General features: G+C 38.8%; 1 long non-coding RNA gene across 1 annotated transcript in view; it reads left to right on the top strand.

Annotated features, from left to right (window-relative positions):
* Positions 1-1,731: 1,731 nt before the first annotated feature.
* The window catches only part of LOC139798053 (uncharacterized), a 145,813-nt gene continuing 133,628 nt past the window's right edge, over positions 1,732-13,916 (top strand). The window contains exon 1 of the long non-coding RNA XR_011726689.1: positions 1,732-1,948. This is a non-coding gene — a long non-coding RNA (uncharacterized lncRNA). The remainder of the gene's footprint in view (positions 1,949-13,916) is intronic.

Below are 13,916 nucleotides of genomic sequence, written 5' to 3' on the forward strand. Positions count from 1 at the left end.
TGGAAAACTGGGTCAGTTGTGTGATCAAAAGGCAGATTTTGCTTGGTATGGGGAGATCAGAGGAGTTCTTGCTGAGCAGGAATGACAACATGCAGGAGCTATAAAGCTCAGACAGGAAAATGCTTGTTTGGGTCTGCCTGTGTCCCACCTTGGCTCAGCTACGTGCATTAATCCCTGACCTGATGGATGAGTGCTGCTCTAAGGCCAGACCCTGCTGCTTTGAACCAGAAGCTGTTGGATAAATGAAGTCAGTAAGACTGTGATGGGCTGTGTTTACTGTAGCAGTTCCCTCATATCTGCCTGTAGGAAAAGATGCAGTAGAGCTTTTTTGATATTTTTAGGGAAGAAGAGTGAATCTTTGTTTGTTATTGCCTACGGTGCTGCTGTGCATTTGCATTATACAAGTGGTTTGAAAGTTGTTCAAATGAAACTATTCCACAAACTTTTGGTTCCATACCTGCAAGATTTCCTGCTTTTTTATCTCCAGTGCTTGACAGTGCTGGGTCTTGACTTTCTGATTCAGCAAGGAGAAGAGGGAGATCTCAGTCACTTTTTAAAAGAATACAGCATGAAATTCCAAAGCAGGATGCTTTTTATGACACCTCTTGCCAGGGCTAAGCAGACGCTGAGATCAAAGTTATCTATCTGCCCACGTGTTTTTAATAGCAAACTATAACCACTTTAATTCTTCCCTGAGCACTGATTAGATGCAGTATAAAGCGTGGTGACAGCCTCCTGCCTCATAAACACTGGCAAAAAGCACAGTCTTAAAATTCACATAGGATTTGTCTCTGGGACTCTGCAAGATGAAATGGAGAGAGATTGGCTTTCCATGTACTCAACAACACGCAAGTGATGACTTTGCAAGCCAATGTAGCTGGTTTTAGGCAGAAATACAAACCAAACTTCAAAAAGATCTTTATATCTAGATCTCAGTACCCCTAGTGACTCTCAATTAGGCCCGGAAATAGGTGACCAGATGTTGCATTTGTGAATGCTGGAACCTGATCGCTGCTGGGCATTTTGAAAGTCTGCTCTGATATAATTTCAGAACTATTTCTTCACTCACTTCTACCTGTGAAAGGTTTTTTTTTGATTATTTTTTTCTTTTTTTTTTTTTCTCTTCATGAGCTCTGTTTATCACTTACCTTGCTGATAGCTGAGACTTAAAGTAGTGCAAAGAATTCAGAAAGAAAGTCAACAAATGAATGCTGCTTTTCAGTGTAACAAAGAAAAGAATATTTTTGAGCATTTTGTGTTGAAAGATGAAAAAAATTTTAAAGCACTCATTTTAAAAGGAAGGCTAAACATTACAGAAAAATGAAATCAGTTACTTGCTGTATAATTCAGCTCTGGGATTGGGATGTAATTTTAAAAGTTTGGATTTTTAGTGCTCAGAACAATTAGGCATTTAAATTAATGGGAACTCTATGAATAAATTTTTCAGCTTTGTAAAGCTGTGTTTTGAATCTGTCAGTTTTTAAAATTTTGGGGTTATGAGATCTGGGAAACTGGTTCCTTAAGTGGGATGCAGAGATATAAAAGCAGTTAATATGTCCTCCCCACCAGTAATGAAATTAGTGTTTTCAAGGAGTGGAGGGAGAAATAGATGTTCTCTTTTTGCCCTGTTAATGAGACTACTGTCTGATCTGCATTCACAGAGTACGTTTAAGGTCAGGCAGATGACTATTTGCTAAGCAGAATAAAATGTGCAGTTAAATAAATAAAATCTGTAAGTGAATTTTTATACTGATTGAATAAACAACATGAAGTAGATTTATGTAAAAAAGGATTCATGCTTCACCAAACCAGCATTTTTCATATATGGTTTCTTTCTGAGCTTCGTGCATCAGGAGAAAAGTCATTCATCCTGGCTCCTCTTTTTCCAAGGGTTCAGCAGTGTGCTCTGGAAGCTCATGCACCAAAGACCAAAGGAGCAATGAGAGGGGTAATGGCAGCACACTGCCAATAAAATCATCAGTTAAGCATTCCTGATGTGTGGGTTCATGAGCTTTTCATTGCCTCTGAGGCTGGGAGGGGGAGTGAGAAATAGAGTGTCAGCACATCATTCCCACAGTGGCTACTGATAATTATGACAAACTTTGTCAGTGGCTCACTTGCCCAGCTTACAAGGCTGGTGATGCTTTGCTGACCTTAGCTTATTCTTTTGACCACAAAAAGCCCAGGGGCTGTGGGGTCTGTGGTGCCCAACCAGAGTGTGATGGGGCTCCCTGTGAAAGCAGTGCTGCCACTTCTCAGGGCTGTGGTTGCTCTGTTAAAATGGGCATGAGAAAGAGGACTTCAGACTTAACTCTGACCTCAGTTTTTATGCTGTGCTTTCTTCAGAAAAAAATCCTGTTGTGTTTCCTTATCAGACTGTAATGTTTTAATACTATGCTTTACGTTAAAGACCATTTTATCAGAAAGGAAAGAAATGCAGACTTTAAAAAGTATTCTCTTCTGATGCCAAATCTTCTAGCACATCAATTTCTGAAAGGCATAAGCTTGTCTGCAATTATTGTGCTACATGGAAATTTCACATAATAGTATTTATATGGACTTTTCCTTCAAACACAAAGAAATAAATTATGTAAGCAAATTACTTGGATCACTAAAACCTGCTGGTTTGGATGATTCACAAAGATTAATCTATTCCTTTGAAACGCCAAGAAGCCAATTAAAATCTTCATTCAACTGCAATCTACTGCAGAATTAAAATTTAGCAATCTTAATTCTGTGGACAGTTTGACCAGAAAATAATCAAACAATAGTTTGTAATGACCATCATTATGTTAAAACCAACAAACAAGAAGTTCTGTTTAGCAGCTTTTTTTCCCTGCATCCCTCACAAAGCAGGAGCAAAAATGCAGGACTGTAAGCTGAAGCAGTAATTAGCTTAACAGATGCCTGAAGGAAATACACTGGGCCAGTTATCAGCAGCTTCATTCCAGTGAAAAGAACATTCCCTTAATATCGAAGCAAAACGGATTGTGTCTATTTACTGGAAGCAGAACAATGCACCATGTTTTATTTGAACAGAGAAAAGTGTGTTTTCTACCAATGCAAACAGCTTCCACTCCTCTGATTAAATAAAGTCATGAAAAGAACTCCTTATGTTGAAAGTAATGGAGATCAAGTCTGGATCAGAAGTGGACAGAAAATACCGACTGAATTAAACAGAAAGTTCTACCTCAATGCAAAAAGCTGTCTGATGGCTTGGTGGCTCTTCAGAGGTGAGGGATTTTAGAGTCAAATCAAGCTCTTAAAAAGTCACTAAGGTTGCATGAATCTAAAATTTGAAAGAAAGAATCCCTCAGCCTGTCTAGGCTGTATAGATGCACATTTTATTACACAGTGAATTCTGTACTTTTTTTAAAGCCTAAAACCCCACCAAGTTCTAGGAACAAAAACTCTTTTATGGGATCAGTGCCTTTTTTCTTTGAATATAAAGACTTCAGCACTTAAGTAACAGCAGGAGTCCATTATTTTCCAGCAGTATTTTTACCCTACTGACAAGTACATGTTTCTAATCATGCCTCAAATTCCTGTTTAGCTGCTCCTGCTGGTGTGTCTTCTTGTCAAGTGGTATCAGCTGCCACGATTGTGGCTGTGTGTCAGCTCCCTGTTCTGAGCAGCCTGACGGGATGGGGCTGAACACCGGGAGACCTTTCAGGAGTTTTGCTGAGGTGTGGGAAGGAAAGTGCTGGCATTAGCTACAGGACAGATGGCTTTCTGCAGGCACGGAGCTGGCTCAGAGAGGGCAGGAGGTCCCTGGGTTTTGCCTTGACTTCACCTTTCATACCATGGAGATCTCTGTACAGGTTTGCTGTAACAAGCAGAGACATTCAGCAAGACAAGAGGGCACGGTCTCAAGTTGTGCCAGGGGAGGTTTAGGTTGGACATTAGAAAGAATTTCTTTACTGAGAGGGTGATCAAGCATTGGAATGGGCTGCCCAGGGAAGTAGTGGATTCTCCATCCCTGGAGATATTTAAAAAGAGCCTGGATGTGGCACTCAGTGCCATGGGCTGGGAACTGCAGCGGGAGTGGATCAAGGGTTGGACTTGATGATCTCTGAGGTCCCTTCCAACCCAGCCAATTCTGTGATGCTATGATTCTATGATTTAATGCATTTTCCCAGGTATGCTCATTTTCTGATAATTCTTAAACACGCTGTAGAGCTCTGGTGCATTCCTGCCCATATGCATTAGTCCTTGGTGGGGATTTCTGAGGTCACCTGAAGCTTGCAGATATGGACTGGTGGTGGTTTAAGCTAAACAGTGCAGAAGAGCCAGTCTTCTGCAAGATAATGATGTGGTGTTCTGTGTGGTGTTGGCTTCTTCTGCCAGTGCACAGCAGCCAAAATGTTCTCACTTTATTAGGATTGTAATGGATACCTTCTGCTTTCATTTTTCACAGAGTATTATTCTTGTAAATATCTGTTGTGGTCCCTGCTGCCCACGAACATGCTGAATACAACATTCTGTTTAGATACTGAGCAGATGAAAAAATGTGGGAGCTGCCACAAGCTCTGCAAGTTTATGCAATCTGCAGTGGTACAATCTCAGCTTTTATAGACAGGTTACATGTATTCTGCATGGTAAAGAGAAGGTATCTGAATATGTTCTACTAGTGGGTGGGTCTAAAGAAAAGCATTGCCCCTTGAGATTCCTGGAACCTTGCAATAGATTTTCGTATGGCTTTCGTATGTATCTTTTTTCCCTAAAAATTAATTGTCATTTTAGTTCTGGATTTTCCTACAGCAGCTATTTCCAGTCATATTCCAGTCACTGGGAAAATAACTTTTTGCTGAGTCATTAGACCAATTTGAATTTCAGCTCTTACTTGTACTTTTCCTTGTAATAGTCTCAAATTTGTAGACATCTGGGAGCCCTTACTGAAAGACATTGCTATGCTTATTGAAATCCAGTATGTGTTTTTACCACTGTATTGTCAATGAATTATCTCTTTCTTTGCAAAAACATATATTAATTCAGATTTGAAAGCACGTTTTGCAGAACAAATACCAGTTTATTCTTCTGTGGTTGTTGGCCTATGGAAGTGTAAAATAGCATATGACAGTGTGTGAATACTGGGTAAAGAAAAATAATTGTTATTCCCTTGAAAAATACTCTGGAAACACTTGAAAAATATTTCTCTCTCATTTTTTCCTATTTTCTGCTCAAAAAGAAAAACACTTAGGAAGGTGAGGGAATAGGGAAAATGTTTGTAGGGAAACACTTTTAATTTCAAAACAGTATTCACTTTACAAATGCTGAAAATTGCACATGGTTTAGGAACGTGCTGTATCTCCCACAGGTTTTGACCAACACTGAGAATGTGCTTTCTTTGCTTTGTTTGTAAGCCTTCCTCAAAGTGGGAATATATATTATATTCTAGGGAATAATTTTTTTTTTTTTTTTTTTTTTTTAACAGATAATTGAAGTGATCTAGTGACCTAGTGGAAAAGACTTTTTGCTTATTTTTCTGTCTTTTCATTCAGCTGAGTTTGAACGCGACCTTCCTGCTCCTGTCATGGAACCAGGACCAGGGATCCTCTTCTGTTGCTGATTCCATTGCTGTTGAGATTATAAAATTCAGACTGTAGCCCCCAGATCTTTGCAGTAATCTCTGTTCTGCCTCTGAGCCATCCTTCATGCCTTTGACATACATTATCTTTGCAGAATTGCACATGCTACTTATCTCTCTGGGAATCCCTTTAGGCACGGTGGGAATTAATTCTAGGTGGACATAAGTGTTTGAATCCAGCTGCAGTGAATCCACACGGAGCTGCTGCCCTTAGGAAAGCAGCATAATCCTGTCTTGGGGAGAAAAGAAAAACAGAGAAAAAAGAAACCTGTCCTGAGGAGCTGCTGGTGCCTTTGTATCCCTTTCATCAGAGAATAAACAATTTGGTTTGGATTTGTGAAGCCCCCTTCTCTTTTACTTTTTCTGCACACCGGGACATCCTGTTTAAGGTCCAGGTGTTAAATAGGTTTCTACCCAGTGGTTAACACTTGCTAAAAGCTATTCCAAATGCTTGCTGTAAACTAGATAACCAAAGGCTGCAGTCCATCCAGAAGTGACTCATTAAGTCACTCAAAAATTCTCCCAGGATCAGTGTTATAGGGTGGCTGAGGAGTAAATAGCACTGAGTGAGTTGCAATTGATGCAGCTGTAAAATGAATTAGTCTAAAACCCTGGTCATGGAAAGATGCTCTATAAACACAGCAAATTCATCTTTATTTTAGCGAAACTTTTTTGTTTTTCTTACAGATGGTGGTGTCTGTACTTTTCCCTATGTGGATGCATTTTTAGCCAATGGTTCCACTCTGTCTGTTCCTAGTAGATGTCACTCTCTGGTTCTTCCTTCTTTGGTTTGTAAAAATAGCACAGACAATCAAAAAGAAGGGGATATGTCATCGTATCTGTTGCTGAGGGATGGAATTAAGGGGGTTTATTCTCTCCTCTACCCATCAATAACTTGGTTTTGGATATCAAGAAGATAAATTCTAATTGGCTCCCTCTTGAGACAAGGTGGAGAAAGGTGTAATCCCTTCCTGCAGGCCCAGGGGCCAGCCAGGTGTGCAGGACATGGAAGATCTCTTTCAGGACCAGGTAACAATTTCAGTAGTACAAGAAAGAATGCTTCTGAGGAGACAGTCTGACAATTCATTTCTTCCTCTTTCCCTGGGGTGAGAACGCAGAGACTTGCATTCTCCTTAGTCATGGTGAATTTCAGCTCAGTTCATCACCAAGTCAAATAATAAAAAAGTGACAGTTTGCAGAACTCTTTAGCATCCAAATCACTTTTTGGAGAATAAACCCCGCTTAGCTCTCCTTAAGAAAAAAAGAGATTTGGAAGCAAATAAATGTGCTGGGAAATTATTGCAAAATGCTATTTGATCTTCCAACCAGTTCTTTCCAGACTTTGCTTTATGATTCTCAATCAGATTGTGACTGCTAGAAAACTCCTGTGTTGTGCCAAGGGCTGCTTTTCCTTCCTTAGAACTGTTGCTGTCATTTCAGAGTGAGCAGGAAACTTTTGAAATTTGTATCACTTTGTTATCACTGATTATCAGGTGAAAGGATTCTGGTTTGTCTCTTTGGTGTTTCCTGAGTTCATGCTCCTACAGGAGCTCTCATATTCTTAGCAAAGGTACCGTAGTGATCAGAGCTCTGGTTTAACCATGGTGTGCAATAGGCCATTAACAGGAAAAGGGGGGGGGGGGATGAGGAAAAACTCTTTCCTAATAATCTAGTTAACAGACCAGTTGCTGACTTTTTACACTCAGAACTGCAATTTTAGTCAAGTAAAAGGCAATAGGTAGCTTGTCTTGTCACCTAAAAGTGATTTTAAAGTGTATATGTATATATATATATGTATATTATTTCTTCAGAAAAAAAGTGCAATGAACTGCAATCATGGAAAGAGACAACACATGATATTATAAAGTGGTCCAGGACATTTTTTAGGTCTGCCTAAGGTTATCTTCAAGTTTATCTGGAAAAGAGGTGATAATTCCTTCTCTACTTCTTAGCATTACCCACAGGTAAAAAACATTGGGGTAATTCACCAAACTGCCACCTGTTACCTCTGTTACCTCTATATCAAGGGAAGTGTGAATAGCAGGGGTACGAAAATCTCATCCCTCCCTCCCTACTGCAGCTGGTGTATTTATTTGCCCAGCCTCTTGAAAGTGGTCAGAAGGTGATGAGTAGGGTTCAATGCCACTGAACACTTCCTACCTCCCCTGGAAATACCTGTGTGCAGCTTTGCTTAGAAAATTGTCAGTGAGACTCTGCTAGAAAACTTGGTTCCTGTTCAAGTTGCTTCACTTTTTTTTTTTTTTTTTTTTTTTTCCCCCCCCATAGGCTAATCTTATGGGATAAAACTTTTTCAGGATGTTAGTGTTCAAGGTTAGGAAAAAGAGAGTTTATCTATGCAAACGTAATCAACTGTGTGAAAAACTTGCATCCAAAAATAGGAGTCTCCACCTCTACCTAGGATGGTGCCTGTAAAATTGAAATTCTGTTGCAGATTTGCTTTTGACTGCTCATAGATATGTCCTTCAGTCCTTGCATACCCACTCTGCTGTTCAGAATAACTTCAGCATATTGGGAAGATGTATTCTCCATGGGCAGCCCAGTGTCCTTGCCTTGAAGAGCATGAGAGCTGCAAACACCATATTCAAATGACACAGGACTTTGCTGTCTTGCTTTTCCCTCTACATCTCCATCAATTTCTTGTTGGGTAAGAGGAGAGCTGTGTATGTTGCCTCACTTGTAATGTTGTAGATTTTTCCCTTTCAGCTCCAAGTCTATCAAACCCCCAGCCTTTATAGAGACATATTTCCTTGCCCCTCCCTCCCATCCTTTTGCAATATTCTCAGATGCTGCTTTCCCCTTCTCTAGGGTTATTTGTGAATATCTGCAAGCAGGAGTGCTGAGTGAGACTGTACAAACACATTTTCCTGGAGTGACTGCTGGGCTGCACCTTTGTTTTTCTCTCATTTGGCAGCAAATCTCTGCGTCCAGAAACACAGCTATGGCCTCTCTTACAAAAAAGAGACTTCTGAAGACATTCTTTCCAGGTTATTTTCTTTCAAACTGAGTTCATTGGGGAAAAGCAGGTAGAAAAAGCCTGGGCATTTGAAAAATAAATGGAAGTTGGTGAGCTGTCAGTGGCAGGTGAGCTACATACACATGTGCATGCCAGGGGCTATTTTTAAAAATGCTGTTTCTCCCCCTTAAACCTTGCATTCATATTCTATTTCCATTGTTAACTTTCAAACCTTTTTGGCTGCAGAGAGAGGGAAAACATTTTCCTGCTGATTTCATGCTGGCACAGCAGAGGTTCCTCTGTGTAGCAGTGCAAGCCTCTGTGGTGCACCCCAGTCAATCTGTTTTTCTACCTTTGAGATATTTATTTCCTCATTTTTAACAGATTTTTTTTTTTTCACTGCGTGTTTCTAAACACATACGTTTTGTAAAAGATCAGGTTGCAAATGTAACCCCCCCTTTTTTCTTTTTTAAATTTTTCTTTTGCAAAGAAAAATTTAAATTTCTCCACCCAGGAGCAGCTGCTGCCATCTTGCAACAGGGCAGGCCTTCAGGATCCTAACTGCTGCCTTCATAGGATCATGGAATGGTTTGGGCTGAAAGGGACCTTTTAGAGGTTATCTTGTCCAGCCCCTTGCAGTGAGCAGGGACACCTCCCACAAGACCATCCATCCTGGGCTTGAGCACTAACAGGGATTGTGCCTCTGCACCTCTCCGGGCAGCCTGTTCCAGGGTTTCACCACACTGACTGCAAAAATTTCTTCCATATACTGAGTCCAAATGTACCCTTTTTTAGTTTAAAATCCTTACTCCTTGTCCTATCACAACAGTGCTAATTCTACAAGTGACAATTGGGAAGAAATGATCTTTGTTATAGCAGTTAAAACAGTTTTACCATTACAGAGAGGTAAGTTGGACGCTAAACTTATTCTGCATAAAATGAAAATTCAATATTAAATTAAAAAGCAAGGACTTTTCCTGTTCTTTGCTCATAGATTTTCCTTTTTTGTCTCTTTGTATTATTTAAACATCTAAAATGGTAAAAAAGAATATGTAGTATTTCCACATGTAGTGTTGGTTATGCAGGTGCATGAGACCAAAGCAAAAAGGACAAGTATTTTTTTCAGTCTTAATCTCCTGGCGTTTTTTTCTCCTATTTTTTTCTCTGAGGTTAAGAGGTTGTTACTGAAAACAACAACCAGAAATATGAAACCTGATTGGATACCTTTTTGCAAAAAATGAGAGTTCAGGAACTTGCTGTTTGAGCCAGATCTTAGAACCCTACAGCTGTTAGTTCATGTTTTGAGAGAGATTTTTGTGAGTGTGGTTTGAGAGCCCACTCTTCCACTTGGTGCTCACTTCTTCCTATCAAGATTTTTTTTTTTTTTTTTAATTGCAAAAATCTTGTGTGCTTTTAGCAGGAAAACAGGGGTTTCTGACATAATTAACTCTCATGGAAACCTTTTGTTGTTTTCAAAAACAACTGGCCCAGTGTAGGACAGGAGCAAACTGATGTTTCTAAGCTGTCCTAATTTGGACTACCTGGAGCTTTAATGAACTTCTAAACGTTTTTGTTTTCCTGATTATTTTTTCAGAACTGTTTCTGTACCACTTTGCACAGACCTGCTCTTGATAGGTTGGTGAAGTCTCCATGCAGTAAAGGAAAGAAAGTAAAGCTGAGTGAAAAACAGGATGTTTTAAATTCAGGTTTTGGTTATTAATTAATGAGTGCCACAAAAAGAACTACAAAAAAGCCTGTGAAAAGCAAATGGCTTTATGCTTGAGTCAGAAATATTTGAAAGGCATTTTACCCCAGTAAAGTCACTCTTTTAATACGTAACTAATGCTTTAAAAAGTGCTGGAAGGACTTTCATATGGAGAGAAGAAAATTGCTGAGATTTGAATGGCAAATATTTGCCACAGCCACTGTTTTCCCAAAGTATACATTAAGGGGGCTTCAAATTTTGAGTGTTCATATTTATTTCCAGGCATGACACATCAGTTTACCCCTCCTCCTGCCAAGTGTAAACAGTGTAAAATGTGCTTTTTTCACAAAGCCTCCATGTTTAGCTGTCCTAGGTTATTAAGATAAGAAAACTTGAGGGGTGTGGTTGCCAAAACTCAATTATAAATTAGCTCACAGTAGCCAGCACAAAAAGACAACTGTAAATCTTTTTTTCAGAACTAAGGATACTTTATTTGTTCTCACATAATCCCTTTTTGTCACAATTCACATTTATTACACTTGTTCCATTTAACTACAAATAAAACCTGACAAGCTGCTGTTTTGCTGCAGGATTTTTTTTTCTTTTTCCTTTTTTTTTTTTTTTTCCAGTAGGATAGATATAGCTGATGTTTAATTCTGTGTGAATACAGGAATTTCATGTTATATTCAAGAGATCACATCTTTATTTCCATGATAAATGAATAAGATAGATAATTTAATCAAGGCAACCAGACTACGTGGTATGGGAGCTGAAGTGAGCTTGCAACATGCAGTTTTATTTTGCCAGTCAGTGGGCAGTTGTTAAACAAGTGGGAGTTATTAATTTAATTAATCCCTTACTGGGGAACATGTGATTGATTATTTGTGTAATTTTAGCTATTACTATTCACACCCAGTGGTATTCACTCGGATAACCAGTGACTGAGGTTTAAGGGACTGGGGCTGAGGCTCCAGAGCTCCTGCCCTTGGAGAACAAGGCTCAGTGGGGTTAGAACTGGGATTCTAGAGAAATAACAGTGATGTGGACTTTCAGCCCAGTAACCTTCAGGCTTTGGGTTAGATTTGGAAGGTGTTTTAGGGAAGTGGCTGCTTCATCTTGAAGGCCATATGGCAATTTATGGCCTACCTAGAAGCCAGTAGCCACCAAACCTTACCAGACTTGAGTCACTTGGAGAGAAGGGGAGATACCCAAGGAAACATGGATTTTGAGAAGAAAAAGGGTTGGACAATAATTTGCAAGATGGAGGGCAGGTATGTTATCAATGTAAGCTGGGTTTATTTGGCAGGCTGGATTTTTGCAATAAGTCTGATGCTGATGCCTTCCCACTACCTGGCCATTTAGAGCTTTTGTGACATAAAAACTTCATTTTCCATATTGAAGACAAAGTCCACAAACAATTCAGATAATGACCAAAGGAACAAATAAAATTTTGTTGGCAATTGGAGTGTGAGCTCAGTGTTAATATCAGGAGCTGTAAAGGCTTTTCCATTTACATTGCAATGAAAATCCAGTTTCCCAGCCCACAGAGCAATTAAGTTTGTTATAACTGAGCCTGTTACATACATACATAAAATTGCATTTAAAGCATAAAGTTAAATCCAAAACAACCGTGTATTTAACTTATAACAAGATGCAACTTAAAATATAAATAGTCTGGCCCCTTAACAGGCAACAGTTACTCTCTCTATGGAAAGACTGTTTTGGATACTGAGAAAGTATAATTTTAATGCATTATGATTTTATTTTTATGTCCTTAATTTTTAGAGACTTGGAAAAGGCTGTTAGCCAGATCTAGCAAAAATGGATGTGATTTTTAAATCCGGTCCTGTTCTCAGTGACAGAGCAGCAGCTTTCAGACTCCTGCTCCTGATTTTCTTTACTCCTTTCAGCATCCCCACTCTGTGTTTGAAACAGCTGTGCCCTAATCTAGTTACAACAGAGAATGTCCTCAGCTGCTTCAGAGATCTTTTAGCCCACTGCTAATTTTCCATTAAAGGTAGCAATAAAAATGCTTCTCAGTATGCAATGATTTCCAGACCTATTTGACTTAAATTGTTATTTATTTAAGGAAGGCGAAATCTACTGGTAATTTGTCTTCTGAATGTAATTGGTAATTTGCTGCTGTATCCTAGCTATGAAGTTGAAATAGTTTTAGTTGTTATTTTTTATCTACTACCCTCAGGTTCTAAATTAGATGGCTAATAGTCTAGTCAAAATAACAGAAAATTGTTCATAGTAGCTTAATCAGATTTAAAATCAGCATATTTAAAGCCAAATAAGCTATTGGGAAGTTATATAAATATTATATGATTATCTAATTATATCTAAAAGCATAAAGTCCTAATCTGTAGAAAGGAGGAGTGTAACAGATTCATTGTGCAAATATTACTTTATGAAACTGTGCACAGGTCTAATTCCTCAGGTAAAAGACCACTGGTATTTAGAGATACATTCACTGTCACTGTCATTCAGCTGTCATTAGCACTAACATAAGCCTGATGTTAGTGTCTCCACTTTTTATTGTTGATTTGCAAATTCAAGTTTGTTGTTAAGGTCTGAAGTGTTGCATACTTAATTCTGCTAAACTTGTCCTCTAAGAAATTTTAGTTTCTCTCTAATTACCTTATTTTCAACTCAATCGCAGCTTGCCAAGGTTAACACCTTTCTTTGTCTGTTCAAGTCAGCTACCAGGAATATTTTCCTCTTAAGCTTTTTCAATCCTTTAGTACTTCAAATACATATGCAGTCACTGATAATGGAAAATGTAGCTTTCCAACACACATAACAGCCTGACTGAAGCTGTTGTTGTTGTCCTTTGTGAAGGACGTTGAATTAAGGGAATTGGTACTAACAGTCAAATACCACCAGTTAAAAGCTTTCTCATCCAGAGCTGAGAATGATGGCCTGAGAAATGAAGCTACCAAGTGTTTACTGGAACATGTGATGGTTTATTAACATTGGCACAGGATGGTCCTACATGTCTAGACATTTACACAATCCAGTGTGTCTGGACTGTGATTTGTGGGTATCTTTCCCCTCTGTAAAGCGTATTTTGTTCTAAGTGATAGACACGGCCCCAAGTACACTTCAATATTGGCCTGGAGCATCAATTGGCTTTGACAGGATACTGCTAGTCACAAATAACAGGATAAAAATACTGCTGTTTTTAAAATTCTCTTTGAGATGGCAACAGGGTTTCAGAAATCTGCTGCCAGCTGTAATACTTATAAACATTACTTCTCTGATAGTATAATTTCAGAATTTATTAATTTTTAATTTTATTCTTATTTTTTTATTTGTTTTATTTTTTAGAAAGGTTATCTGTGGTTGCAGTGTCTGGAAGAAAGACGTATGTATACCAGAGGGAAGGGCATTTCCTACATTATTGCAGAACACTTTGTGTCCTGGGCACAGATGTTTCTAAACCTTTTTTTCTAATCCTGTTTCTGAACTCTTTTTCACGAGGTCATAAAATGGTTAAGAAAACACCTGAAGAAAAAGTCCAGAATCCTTTTGTTCTTTGCCATTTATCTTCTTCCTTGCTTTAAATTCTGCATGCATCCTCTCACTAGTCTTTACCAGAAAATGACTGCTTTCAAAAAATCCGTACACCGAAAGACTACAAACAT

Source organism: Heliangelus exortis, chromosome 7 (assembly GCF_036169615.1).
Source record: "Heliangelus exortis chromosome 7, bHelExo1.hap1, whole genome shotgun sequence".
Lineage (NCBI taxonomy): Eukaryota > Metazoa > Chordata > Aves > Apodiformes > Trochilidae > Heliangelus > Heliangelus exortis.